This window comes from Pezoporus wallicus, unplaced genomic scaffold (genome assembly GCF_028554395.1).
Source record: "Pezoporus wallicus isolate ANWC-B61680 ecotype Strahan unplaced genomic scaffold, APGP_CSIRO_Pwel_v1 contig_593, whole genome shotgun sequence".
NCBI classification, from domain to species: Eukaryota; Metazoa; Chordata; class Aves; order Psittaciformes; family Psittacidae; genus Pezoporus; species Pezoporus wallicus.
The window spans coordinates 8749192-8761798 of NW_026642342.1; the positions used below are offsets into that span (position 1 = coordinate 8749192).

General features: G+C 43.9%; 1 protein-coding gene across 4 annotated transcripts in view; it reads left to right on the forward strand.

The window, feature by feature from the left end:
• Positions 1 to 414: 414 nt before the first annotated feature.
• Positions 415 to 12607, forward strand: part of PER2 (period circadian regulator 2) — a 46929-nt gene continuing 34736 nt past the window's right edge. Inside the window, exons 1-4 of one of the 4 annotated variants that reach the window (XM_057429322.1) lie at positions 415 to 492; positions 8742 to 8800; positions 9694 to 9742; positions 11440 to 11503. The gene's annotated coding sequence lies outside the window, so the exon portion shown is untranslated. Of the gene's footprint in view, positions 493 to 8741; positions 8801 to 9693; positions 9743 to 11183; positions 11504 to 12607 lie in introns of those variants that run through there. The other 3 variants (XM_057429318.1, XM_057429319.1, XM_057429320.1) reach the window with 3 other exon arrangements.

The window sequence follows — 12607 nt, forward strand, 5'->3', positions numbered from 1 at the left end:
GCGCGCGCCCCCGCTGCCGGCGGGCGGGCGCGCGCGCTGACGTCACGGGCGGCTCCTCCGGGGCGGGGCGGAGCCGCTTCCCTGAGGCGTGATGTAACATCTGCCTTCGGCGGTCCTAAGGCCCGGCGGAGGAGCGCGGCGCGGCGGGGTGGCTGCGGGAGGCAGTGCGGCGGGGCGGTGAGTGGTTCGGTGGTGGTGGCAGCGGAGCGTCCGCGGCGGGGGAAGGGACGGGAGGGGCGGGGCGGTTTCGGAGGCGATCGTGGCTGTCGGTGGAAACATGGTGCCACACGTGAGGCTTATGTAAAGTGAGCGGCTCCCGGCCCCGCCAATGGGGGAGGCGCGCGGCCCGCCCCCGCCCGCGTCCCCCGCGCGCGTCACGCGCCCGTGGCCAATGGCCGCGCGGGTGGGGCGGGCTCTGCGGGCTCAGTCACGTTTCTGCCTGTATGAAGTCGGTGCCGGGCTACGTCGGGCGGAGTGGACGTGGTGTGCGCGGTGAGTCTGGTTACACCGGGCGCTGTTCCCGCGGGTGTGCCGGTGTACGGGGGAGGCTGTGGGCGCTCCGGTGGTTGCGGGAGCGGGCGGCAGCCGCGACGGGGGGGTGGGGGGTATGCGTGCACAGAGGGGCTCCGTCTCCTTTCCCCGCCCGCTGGGCCGAGGTTACGTAACCCCGCGCGCCGGGGCTCTCCCGTTGCCGGGGAGACGGGACGGGGCCACCGGCGGGGCGGGGCACGGGGGGGGGGGTGTCCGGCAGCACGGTGTCCCCCCTCCCCCGGGATCGCTGTGGTGGGGGCGCTGAGGCTCGGTGGGGAGCGTGGCAGCGGGGGGAGGCTTCGGCACCCACACACCCCCCTCAGACCGAGCGGGGCACCGGCTCTGCGCTTACTCCTCGGACCGGGCCGCGCGGGGCGGGTGTCACAGCACAGCCCAGCCCAGCCCATGTCGGACCGGGAGGGGGTGTCCGGAGGCACAGATATCCCCACACAGCTCACGGGGCAGCGGAGCGGCTGCGAGGGACGATTCCGCAACCCCTGCCCTTTCACTGCCCGTGCGGGTCCGCTCCGGGGCGCTGAGGGGCGGCGGAACCCCCGCATCAGGGAGGGAGCGGGGCGGCAGTGCCTACGCCGTGGCGGCCAGGCCGGTGTGGAGCCAGAGTGCGGCGGGGCGACTGCGACCTTCCGGCCCGTGTGTGGGGGGCGGCCGGTGGCGGCGGGCCCGGTCCCTCGGCGCTGCCCGGGGCTCCGCTCCAGCCGCCGCATCTGTGCGAAAGGTCAGCGCCGGGGTTCGGAGGGAGCGGGAGTAGGCGTGGGGAGCACCTTTGGGAACACACGTGTCCCGGCCCGGTGAGCACGACCTGTGGTCTCTCTCGTAGGGACAGCGCTGTACGCAGCGGGCTGGGGGGCTTTGCTCATGGGAGGAGCTGTGTGACGGGCAGTAACCGCATCTCGGTGTGATACTGGGGTGCGTGAGCTACAGGTAGAATGGGCAACAGGTGCTGTGGGGTTTTGTGCTGGGTGTAGGTCTAAGGACACTCTGTTCCGTGAAACGGTGTGGTTGTGCTCCTGTTGACATTAATTGCATGTTATTACTTGTGTGATTACAAAACAGTTTATGTAAGTACAGTTTCATGCAAATAGATGAGCGGAGTGGTAACAGTCAGGTTGACACTTTAAAGCCAACTTTCTGTAATAGGTTGGGATAGGGTATGGCGTTTCTCTGTGTAATGCAGGAGCTCAAAAAGTCTGCAGAGAGGTCAGTATGAGTTGTCAGGTACTTGGAAATCATATTCTGGTGAAACAGCAGCTTGGCTGAGACAGTGTCTGTGAAGGATTCTCACGAAGCATTTTTATTTTTCTGTGCTGTGAGGTTTCTTTGTGTTTTTTTTTTTTTGTCCAAATGTAAGACCCTGAGTTTTACAATTTTGTATATCTGGGATTGCATAGCTGCCACTGATGTATTTACAGGTAAAGAAGAAAAAGTAGAGGTTCTGTAGTGACCCCAGCGCTATGGTTGTCTGGTCAAGTCAAAAGTAAAGAATTAATTTAGTTTAGTGAGGAAGTGTTTCAAGTTGTCAGCGTTGTTTTAAGCACAGTTTATTTACAGGTGGCAGTTAATGTTATCATTTGTCAAAACAGCAGCTATCTTTTGGAGCTGGCTTTTGCTTTTGTCAGGGTAAAACTTGAATGAATCACAATGATGATCTACTTGAATGCAAGCGGTTTGTTTTGATAATATAGGGTTGTTGATAAAACTTAAGGATGGCAAGCTCAAACGAAGGCCTCAGTGGTGCGGCTCCATTCCACAAACGCATCTTGTTGCATATTAGATTGTTTGAGGGCATAGCATTTGATGAAACTCAAATTTTTCCCACCTTCTAGGGTGTCTCAGTATCTGTATGTGTCCTTGATCTCAGCCTTGTGCAGTGTTTATGCACTTTACACAGTGGATCTTAAATGCAAAATCGGAGCAGGGCCTAGAATTTGCTTCATGTCAGAGAGGGTGTCCCTGTTGTGCTTTAACATCAAGTTCCTTCTTGCTTATGGTTGTGTGCGTTTGTGTGCTGTTGTGATGTTTGGTTTTGCCCTTTCTTACTGAAACTTGCATTACTTCTGCAAAGTGAGGAAGTTTCACTGGAGAACTGGACTCTGTCCTTACCTCATCTAAGGCTTGCCGCTAGTTTTGTGATTAGGACACTGTCCCGAGGTCTGGAGTCCTTGTTCTGGACTGTAGAGGTTGGTTACCTTGCTAGGAGGATGTAAAGGGAAAGCCAGGGCCTGTGGCCTAGAGTAGAAGAAAAAGGTAATATGATTCCATTTTGGTGGGGTTTTGGCCTTTTCAAATGCTTATTTCAAGGTAGAGGGGAGAATGCTTTAGTTGGATAGTTGGCATAATGTCCAACACTGCAGTGAAGGAGCATGGTCTGTCCTGCCTTGTGAAGAAGTATTATTTGGCTTGATCTAGTCAAGAAGTTAAAGGAATGGAAGGCAGGATTTTGGCTCCTTTGCACTTCCTTCAGATTCAGTGAATTTTCTGGTTTAATTTATGAGCCAAAGACTGTGGTTTTGCTGGGCTTTTTGTTTATTTGCCACTTGGTAGGACTTGTTGTAGGCTTCCTCTGTTCATTTTAACACATGAATGCTATCTGTGAAAATCTAATCCTCCTTTTTACAGCTTACTCTTACTCCTTTTGGGTTTCCAGAGAGGCATTAAAGAGACAGCATATTATGGCAACTGTTGGCGTAATATCTCTCTTCTCTTTGGGTTTTGTTTTGTTTTTTTTTTTTTCCCCAGTCAGGAGATTGAAATATGTAACAGCTCAGTTTATCAAATACATTTACTTGAGCCTGTCCCAGGATAATGCATTTTTATAGTAATAAATTTCCTCTCTGAAGAATCACATTTTTGAGTAACTTAGTTTTTTACTTTTATGACGGAGTTTAGCCATAGGGTGAGAACAGAGTGAAGTTGGGAAAGTGACTGGAAATAGAGTTCTGGATTTTTCTTTTACCTCAGACTTTGTTATGACCGGGAAGTGTTTGTTTTAGATACAGACTGATAAACCAGTTTTCTTTTTCCTGGGTTCCTGACACACCCTTATTTCTCCAACAACTTTACAAGTATTAAAAACGTGCTTTACTGCACAAAAACTTTTTAAACCCCTTAAAGTATATGCACATCCTACGAATTGCTGTGGGATGAGGTATATTTGGTGTGGTTTAAAAGCAGGTAGATTACCAGTAGCCAGTAGAACAAGTAAATTATCGCTTGTCTAGGTGAACTATAGTGTTTTATGTATAGAGTTGCTATGGTTGGCCTATGTTAAAAGGGAACATCATGTTCTTAGCAAGGTGTTGTGAAATACTTGGCAGGAATGTCCTGTAGACACTGTTCCGTGCTCATAATGTTACCACATCATAATTAGTAGATAATCAGGTGTTTTTGAAAAGCAATTTGTGTGTCCAGTTCTGGTACTATGGCCTAGAATTCCTCTATGAGGATGGTGGATTACAGAGATTAACTGGGTTGTCTTTCTGCGTTTGTACTTTCCACATCCACTTGTATGCCTGTTGTCCAAGTTTTAAAGTGTTTCAGTATGTATGATGGTAACCTGGGCTTGGTGAGCACTGAACAGGAAATGAATTAATGTCTATAGTATTCTTTGTGATGTAGTTTTATTATACTGAAGGGCTTTGATGTGCACTTTTGGGATGAGCCTGGATGCAGATAGTAGTTGTCTTGAAGGTTATGCCGTTGGTGGTTTGTGTGCAAGGTGTCTGTTCTCTCTTCTGCTTTAACGACTGCCTTAAACTTGACCACTGCTGCAGCAGTTGCCAGGCTGCTAACACTGCACGTGTTGTTGGTAGTAAGCCAGACCTTAGACCTTTTGCTTTCTAGTTGTTGCTTAGTAAAGAACGATTCCACCTTCTGATGCTTAGAGTGGTTGTTTAGGGGCTGTTTTCTTATTAGCTACAGGTGAGATGACATGTACTTCACCAAATTAATTGAAGGCATGGGAAAAGAGAATGCAGCAGCCAAAAGCACACTTTACAGGCTAATGTTATGTGACTTGTTGCTGTGATTTCTTATGGCCCCAGGCAGAGAAGACCAACATGAAGAACGGTTAGATGGTTTGGGTCTGCAAAGGCTGTGGAGAGGCTCTGAAGCCACTATTTAGAGCACTTTGCTGACAGTGAGCCAGCAGCCATATGTAGTAGGAAAGCACCCTAACACATGGGTATCCACATGCCCGAGCATACGCACAGTGATCTGGTACTTCAGTAAGTGGCTTAGTATATTGCCAGGCATGCTTGTGCAGCATGCTGGTACTCTGCCTCCAGCAGTGCTGGAACACAGGCAGATTGGGCTTCAGTGCTTTTGGTTGGTATTTCTAAGGTTATCATTTAAGTGCAGATAGCGTCTTTATGTCTAAGTGCCTGCACTGGGCTTGTACCAATCCAGCACAGAGTTCTCTTAACTGGTCCTCTCAGAGTTCCTGAGGGACAGCAGCAGCAATGTACTGTTTAATGCAAGTTCCTTAAGGCTGAGGTTCCAAAGAGCATATTTTCCCTACTTATCCACAAATGCAAGTGAAGTTATGAGAATTTTTTTTGTGTGTGAAGCTGCTGTAAGGACAGGAAAAGTTTTTGTACAGATGTTTTCAGCTGCTGCTGAAGTATTGTGTAGTAGTCCTAGAGGAGCCTTCTGGTGTCTCTGTGTTTTATTTTTGGCAGTTGAATTTCAGTAACTTTGCTTTTAGAACACAAAAAGAAGCAAAGCTAAATTAATATTCCTTGAAATGGTATAATTATGGAGTATGACTCTTTTTTTCCTTCATTTTCTCCCAACAGAAAGCAAAAGTTATTAGGGATACTGAAGGGGTCCAGAATCTACATGCCGTTAACATGATGAGTGGACTAAAACACACAGAGAGAATGTTTACTGGGGTAAGAGTATGAGATTATTCTGCAGATGATCTGAGCAAGGCTGCAGAAGTTCAGTGCAAGCGGTACCAGTGTAAAGAAAAGACGTGACAGCAGGAGTAAAGAAAAGACGGAAAGACGTGACAGCAGGAAAGAGAACTCATTAGTACATCAAACTGGCAGGGAAAGACTTTGGGGGTTTGCTTCCACCTGGTTTTGAGTGTACCATGGTAATTCTTAATGCTGTCATTTTTCTCATGGACAGAATAGAGATCTCCTTGTATAGATGGCTTTCAGAAGTCGAACCAAAGCTGTACTGCCTTTCAGACATCCAGTCCTCAACCAGAGGCACTTCACTGTGAAATAACACCTGTAATTTTTTGTAATTTAAGCTTAAAGAGACAAGATGAAGTGGTGAGGATGTCCAGTACTTTTTTTGTTGGTTTGAGTTCCTGTCCTCCTTATTCCTTGCGGCTTTTGTATCCTAGTATGGCTTTTGTGTTTGACCTTACTACACGTACTTGGTGTTTCTGCTGCTTAGTTTCTTTAATTGTACAAAGATCTTCACTATATAAAGTGCTTCACTGATTTCTTTGCATCTCTACCAAGGTTTCCTCTGTGACTCTTGATTTCAGTACTGATACAGCCAACTCGTAGGACAAGAACATGATGTTTCTGAGGTTGCGGCGCTCTGTGGAGTATATTACTGATGCAGTAGGGGCTGTATTAGTAATAGCGAATTTATTTGGCATAAAGTCGTCTAGTATGGGACTTTGTTCTGACTGTAATTTTTAACTGGTATGAGCTGCAGCAGTGTCTGAAGAGCAGCATTACCCTGAAACTTGTGTAAATCGAATACCTCATGGTGAAAATCTGCCCTTTTTTAAGGAAGGAGAGCAGTAAACGTGCAAACATACTGCTTAATGGAGATATGAGCAGATATTAAAGTAGAAATATAGTGTTGTAGACACTTTAGAGAGAGTTGACATGCAAATATTAGAGTTCTGACTGCATATCTCCTGCTTAATAATCTCTCCAGTTCCATTCAGGAAAAGAATAGTTTTTTTCTTTACAAAGAAAATCAAATGTCTTTTTAGATACACACTTAATACAAAGAGGTTTAGCTCGCCTTTTAAGAAGGTATCTATTGTAAGACTGGAAGGAAGGATGTCTAGAGACTGGCTGTGGGGCGTCTCAGGGACGCTTTTTAGCTTCTTCACAAGATGTCTTGGTGCAGGCACCAATCATTTTGTCTGACAGAGGTGCATGTATGTGCTCACTGGTTTTCTTAATGACAAATGCCAAACCTGCTGGCAGCTAAGCTTAGCTCTGAGCCATGGTTTATTATTCAAGGTGAAATAATCAACCTGACAAAGACAGTTTCTGCTGACTTTTGGGTATGGTCAGTCCACGTCCACTGTGGAGACCTGAGCACAGGTGGTGGGCTTAATGGAAGAAAGAGTAATTACCTGAAAGGGTTAAAATAAGCTTTGTTTCTGCTTTGGCAGAAAAGAGAGCAATTTCTGTTGGAGGACTGGCTCTGACTGCTTTGGGGGTGGGAAGAGGAGGAGAGATTACTTTGGTACTTGGCTGCTTATAGCTGCAGGAGAGCAAATGATGAGTCAGGAGCTGGCCCAGGTTAGTCAGCAGAGCATAGGTGAGATTGACTCTCCATGAGTTGAATTTGGTAAATTCAGCAAAGTGCTGGTACTATGCTGTTCATAGTAAAACCGAGTTGACTTTGTCCTCTGACCTCAGGCTAACTTTTTGCTATTAGTGACTTCATGGGGAGAATAAGCAGCTTTAAAACCAACACAACTAGTCTAAAACTAGAAGGAAATTAAGTAAGAGTGGTGCCATGGGTGCTTCAGGAAGAGAAGTGACTGGTGACATACGCTTAGATTCATGTAGGAACCATCACTTGAGGATTGAGGGATTGTTTTTTTTTCCTGTTTGGACCTCTGGGACATAGCTAAGGAAGCTTCTTTCTGTGGTGGGTGTTTTAAGATTATAATCTGTGGAAGAAGAAATTCTAATTCAAATATGTAATTCCAAATCTTACACTAGAAAATACTCATTCTTCAGCTAAGATGATCTCAGATAAGTGAGTGGTTGATTTTGAAATGCACTGTGTTGATATCTGTATTATCTAAACAATGTTCTAAGAATAAATGAAGATCATGGAGATGGAATTTTACTTGGTTCCTATGTTTATTAAGTAAACAGAATTTGGTGAATAGCTCTTGTGTGTATTTCTTAAGGAACCAGTTTAGAAGTTATGTTGCAATAATAGTTAACATTTTAATCAGTAACATTTTATGGAATCCCAGACTGTTTTGTGTTGGAAAGGACCTTAAAGCTCATCCAGTTCCAGCCCCTGCCACAGGCAGGGACACCTTCCACTAGAGCAGGTTGCTCCATGCCACATCCAGCCTGGCCCTGAACACTGCCAGGGATGGGGCAGCCACAGCTTCTCTGGGCACCCTGTGCCAGCGCCTCAGCACCTTCACAGGGAAGAATTTCTGCCTAATGTCTAATCTCAATCTCCCCTCTGTCAGTTTAAAGCCATTCCCCCTTGTCCTGTCACTACAGGCCCTTGTCCAAAGCCCCTCTCCAGGTTTCTTGTAGCCCCCTTAGGCACTGGAGCTGCTCTAAGTTCTCCCCTTCAGGACCCTTCTCTTCTCCAGGCTGAACCAGCCCAGTTCTCTCATCCCGTCTCCAGAGCAGAGCTGCTCCAGCCCTCGCAGCGTCTCCTTGGCCTCCTCCGGCCTCGCTCCAACAGCTCCATGTCCCTCTTGTGCTGTTGCCCCAGTGGTGTATGAGGACTGGGGGGTCTCACCAGAGCACAGCAGAAGGGGGGAATCCCCTTCCTTGACCTGCTGCTCACCCTTGGGGGATGCAGCCCAGCACACGGGTGGTTTCTGGGCTCAAGCACACACTGAGGCTGGGTCATGGGGAGCTTCTTTGTCACCCAACATCCCCAAGTCCTTCTTATCAGGGCTGCTCCGTCCAGTCTCCCTCAGCCTATGTTTGTGCTTGGCATTGGCCCGACCCACATGCAGGACCTTGCACTGGGCCTTGTTGAACTCCATGAGATTCATAGGGTCCCACCTCTCCAGCCTGTCCAGGTCCCTCAGTTTCTTGCATTTCCTTTCATTTTGTATTTCACAGAATCATTTACATTGAAAATGAGCTTCCAAGTGGTTGCTTTGTGGAATATTTTTTTTTTTTTTACATCACTGGGCTTGTATTACACTATTAAATTGACTTGATTTATATTTTGTAATTTTTTATCTTGCTTATAAAACTTTTTTTTTTTAATAGGACTATATGGTGCTGACCCTTTCAGATTCAGAAAGATTCTGAGTAATAAACTCATTAAGGTGAGTGTCTAATGCTGATCCCAAGAAAGTGATTGTTTCTCTGTGAGTCTGAACTGATTTTTTCATTGTTGCTGCTTTGTGTGCTTCTTTTGAGCTGTAATTTCAGAATACTGAAAAATAAAATGATACTCGGAGCATTATGTTTTTAAAGACCTGTTACATGAATCGTGAAGCACTTGTCAATTATGTGGCTTCCTAAACATTTAGGAAAGTGAAATTTAATGTAGTATCCAGTTTGATATCTGCAGTATTTGCTGTGCAGAAGTTTATTAATCAACTTCTAGTCTTTCTAGTGTTCTTGTAGGTATGTTAAGGAATTTTAAGGTCATAGTTTCCAGCAGTATTTTGTGGTCTACTTTCTAGTGGGCTCATACTATTCTTCAAACTTCTCTGTTTGAGAAGTTGAACATAAGGCATTGGAGATACTGGCAGATGCATGTGTGTGTTCAATGTGTGAGAAGCTGATGACCCAAAAAAAGCTTATTGCAACTCAGGTGGTATGTATGGTACTTTGAGAGCAGACTAGACAGTTGGAGTTATGGAGATATTTGGAAAATGAAGAAAAATCGATGATTATCAGAGCAAAAAAATGGAAACAGCTGAGAGTGTAAAGGAGAATGATGGAAGTATGTCATCTGTGATGCAAAGAACATTTATCTGAGCTGTTTTGTTATGTGTGATCTGATGATGGGACAGTGTTGACCCCAGACAGGAAAGAGAAGGGTAACAGTACTGTAATATTGCAAAACAGGTGAAATTGTAACTCAGATTTTTGAGGATTAATGCGACAGTATTGGATTAGTCTAAATGATAAAATAAAAACTAGCTCTTTTTCTAGGTCTACAGAATGTGATCTGTATAGGTTCTTAAAACTGACAACTTTCTCTCTTTAGGTGTGACTTCAGGTCTATACAGAAAATTGGTTGGGATCCCACAATACAGGTGTGTTCCCTGAAGCAGATTGTTCATTCTTGTCTAATAATAGAAGTCTTCTGTGCTTAGAATAGATATATCTTGGTATCAAAGGAAATGTCCCAAGTACTGTAGTCTTTGTATACTGGTCAAATACTCCTGTCAAAAAGACCCTCTTGAGGTGCCATACGTAGGTGAATTCTTCTAGTTCTTTGGGATTTGGGCATATCTATGCGTTTCCTCTGATAAATAGTAGAAAATCATAAGATTTGGTTTACTTGCCTCTAATTCTTCAAACTGATGAAGTGCCTGGGTTTCATTTCTTGTATTAAGTTCAACATAAAAATGTTTTTGGTGTAGATTTGTGTTAGCTTTCAGTTAAATGGTAAAATTATCATGAGAATTTTGAGTAGTTTATAAGGGCAAGACATTGTTTCTTAATGTGTTCCTAAATGCATTAACTAGACGAAACTGATACAAATTAAAATTGCATATACTGCTATTGTGAATATCCCCTTTAAACCTAGGCTTTGGTGAACAGTTTTAGTTTGTTTGTTAAATTGTCACGATGGTCGTCATGAAACTGCTGTAGTCCTTAACGTGCTGTGTCACTTCATGAGTAGTCAAGCAAGACGTGGCTGATTTCATTGAACATCTTGATTAGTGAAGATAGAAACCTAACTCCATTAAGGAAATACAGATTACCGGGAGATGAGCTAGTGTGAGGAAATTGGAAAAGCTGCCTTTAAACTGGGATTTAACTAGTGCTGAAAGACATCCTGCTTTTTCAGTGTCCAAGCTAAAAATCTGAAGCAAGTGGCTTCAGATAGAGCAATTTCTGATGCTTGTCATCGTCAGAGATACAGAGCTTATAACTTAAATTCTCTTTTATCACTTTTTGATAGAGGCAAAGCATTTAAAAAAAAACTACTGTACACAGATTTGTGTTATGAGACTCAAATTGTAACGTTATGCAGAATGGAATGTTGTGAATAAATTCTTCCCTAAGTCTGGCCAACACAAATGTACTTTTAACAGTTGGTAGGCATGCAGCATTTTAAATTCAGGCCTGTTACCATGGGCTGTTTTCCAAAATGGTTGGCTTGGGATTTAACACTGTGCCAAATCTTTGTTCCAAATGTTCTTGTTGCATATTCAAATGAAGCACTGGAAGTTATGTAATTGTTTGCCACCCAACTGTTGCACTAGATTTAATAGAAGAGCTTTCAAATATTCTTTTTCCTGTTGAAATTCCTGGTGTCTTTCCTGGCAAACTGTTTTTATTAGGAAGAATAATAGTGTTGATGAATTGTTAGTACAGACTTCTGAATTGAAGGAAATACTACTTTTTTAAACTGTGAGGGTGGGTGAGCGCTGCACGAGATTGCCCAGAGAGGCTGTGGATATACCCATCTTGGAGATAATCAAAGCTTCTTAAGCACATGGAGCTTCTGTTGAGTACATCAAGCATTTTGCTCTCTCTACTGGAGAGGCTGGCCCTTCCTTCTTAGTGGTCACGTCAGCCCATACAGACTATGTATGTACTGTGCTTCTACATGGTATATATGATACCATACTGATAATGAATTGAAAGAGGTGTTTTATCTAGTGTAGAAGCTTGTTTTATTTTAAAACTCTGTAAGACCTTATTTTAAACTAAAAGTGTTTAAAATGCAAATTGGTATCTGGATGACAGTTTAATGTGTAACCAGCATTTATCTACATAGGCATGGCATAACTGTGAGCATCAATCTGGTATCTGTTTGAAGAGGACACTGTTGGGGGGCCCAGGTATTTCTTTTATATTTTATAGTTATAGAGGTGTCCGGACTGTAATGGTGAAAGGTTTCCAGAACAAGAGGATGAGACAAGAATTAAGTGCTTGTGGGAGACTCTGGACCTAGGCACCTCATGCTTTTGATGCTAGCTAGGAGGGAGCTTGATAAACACTTTCACCAACTTCCCATACAAAAAAAAACAGGTAAGAAACATGCGTAATTGTTATAGTTAATATTAGTAGAAAGATGCTTTGCCTCCCATCTGCTAGAGCTTATGCAGAAAATATGTTGTTCTGTGTTGGTTTTAGAACTGTGCTTTTAGTCAGGTATATACTCATTCAGAACTATTTTTGTTGGTAAAAACTGCAAGTTTACTTACTTGAAGGGAAAACATTTGTAGCCTAAACTTGTACTTATTCTTAAATTCAGGTTTAAGTTTCTTCACTACAGAAACAATGTGGTTGCAAGCATCCTTGCTAGGAATGCAGGGTGCTTGTGCTGACCTCTTCCTTCAGTATAGGTGCTGTTATAAATTCGGGGTGTTCTTTTTTCTTATAATGAAGCCTGAGAATACTATATCTTTCCATGTCCCACCTTCCTAGAAAATGTCTTAACAAAGACATTCTTTTAATTGTTCTGTCTCTTGGCATAAAAGAGGAAGCTCTTAGTGTTATCGGTGGTGAAGCTGTACAGTGAGACAAGTTGCTTTGGGGATTTTTGTTTATTTTTCAACACTTTTTCCAAACGTTTTGCTACTACCAAATGTTTAATTATTGTCTGATTGCACAGGGAGAATGCATTCATTGTAGATGTTAATTTTCAATTTTCTCTAAAACTGCATGACATTATTAAATCCTTGCTAGTTATTTGTTATACAAATGAGAAAACTTAGTTTTGCAAAACAACCACCTAGAAGACATGTGGAAACTCTTGCTTTTAAGATCTTGAGGAAAATTGAGTCCTGACCATTAGGAATGTCTTCTGTTAGTGTTAGTACACTTAAGAGTCTCCAAATACATCTACAGTATAGACATAAACTGTGGTATCCCTTTTGCTTCATTTGGGAATATTGGTAAGTTCATATTAATTGCAAATTTAGACTTAAATCTTCATCTGT